The 1659-nt window shown below is 55.4% G+C and overlaps 1 protein-coding gene across 1 annotated transcript in view; it reads left to right on the plus strand.

Annotated features, from left to right (window-relative positions):
• Positions 1–1659, plus strand: part of LOC104398129 (dedicator of cytokinesis protein 2-like) — a 66946-nt gene that overhangs the window by 22218 nt on the left and 43069 nt on the right.

The following is a 1659-nucleotide window of genomic DNA, read 5'->3' on the forward strand; positions in this document are numbered from 1 at the left end:
AGTGCGGGAGGGACATGGGCTGACCCTGTGCCAGAGTGACACCAGCTGTGCTGTGCAAGGTTGACGCTGGCTGTGCTGGGGTGACAGTGGCTGTTCCCATGCTGGGGTGACACCAGCTCTCCTGCGTGCAGACCTCACATCACTGCAGCGGGTCCTCTGGTGCTCTCGAGGCTTAGCATCACTAAAAAGCAGCCTGGAAATGGGTATTTTCTCACACACCAGGGCCCTGGGGGTGCCCCTCATATGGTAAGGGTGAAGGTTTAGCACTGGACCTGGTAAACTTACATTAATGGTTGGACTCAGTGATTTGAAAGGTCTTTGCCAACCAAAAAAATTCTGTGAGTTTATGATTCCATACCTGCCAGGAGCCAGGGCTCCTGCTGCAGCCACTCTCTGCTGCTTCCCTCTGGAGGAGAGGGAAGGGCTGCACCCCCAGCTGCTTTCCTGCGGAGGCCCTGGCTTTCCCTGCAGAGCCCCTGGGTTTTCCTGCACCCCAAAGCTGAGTTGTGAGGTGGGGTTGGGGTGTGGGGTTAAGTGAACCCCTGGGGCTTGTGCTGGCTGCCGAGGTGCTGAGCTGTGGAGCCTCACGCTGGCAGCACAGCCCCCGGGCCCCCCCTTGTCTGGAGATCCCCAGCAGCAGCCTGTGGCAGTTATCACAACAGCCAGAGGCAGCTGCTGGAAGAAATCCTTTCTGAGATGTGGATATCGGTGCATAAGAAGTAACACTGGAAAAGTCCTTCAGGAATGGGAAAATTCCTCTATGAGCTCATTTTTCAGAAGGTGAACCCCATGACCTTGGTGACTGTGGGGCAGACGGGCTGACCAGTGGCCCCAGCTCAGGGGCCACCAGTTCAGAGTGAGAGGGTGGCAGCGTAATTAGTGTTAATCAGTCCAGCTTTACTAAGCATGGAGTTTAATGAAAAGAAATAAAATTTGGCTGTTATTTTTTTGAAGTTACAAATGTGACTGGCCGAGATAACTGACATTAATAGGCGAGACTAACAACTGTGTGACTTGATACAGCATTCTGATTTAAAATTAGCATTGTGTAACTTTATTAAAATGACTGCGTTTAATGTCCTTAATACATATCTTCTCGGTTCTAAAAGAAAGTAATTACAGCTGGAGAAACGGTCCTGCTGGGATGGGCAGTTCCCCTGGGTCCGGGGGAACAGGCTCTGGATTCAGACGTCTCTGTGTGATTGCCCATGTGCCAAACGTGCCCGTGGCGGGTGTGGGGGGGCACGGGGGGCGGCGGCAGGGCTGGGGAACAGGGAAGCGTCTGCTCGGAGCCCTGGCTGTGCCAGCAGGGACGGGGCAGGCAGGGAACGGGGCTGGGAAGTGGGGAAGCCTCTGCTCGGTGCCCCGACTGTGCTGGCAGAGGGGATGGGGCAGGGAAAGGGGCTGCGGAGCAGGAGCTGGGAGCGGAGCCGGGAGCTGCCAGTAGTGTCATTGCAAGGAACTAAGTCAGTCCCTGGATTTACGTGCACAAAGGCGTTTAAAGGCCACATCTGGAGGGGCACACGATGCGGCTGTTGGTGGAGGATGTGCCCGGTCTTGCTGCTTCCGCTTGCAGCAGAGATCTAAGTGCCAGGGCAGGGTTCCCAAGAGCTGCAGGAATGACTCCGGATCTGTGTGTTAGAGGGGTGTTTATGGCGT

Source organism: Chaetura pelagica, unplaced genomic scaffold, assembly GCF_000747805.2.
Source record: "Chaetura pelagica isolate M959 unplaced genomic scaffold, ChaPel_1.0 scaffold872, whole genome shotgun sequence".
Lineage (NCBI taxonomy): Eukaryota > Metazoa > Chordata > Aves > Apodiformes > Apodidae > Chaetura > Chaetura pelagica.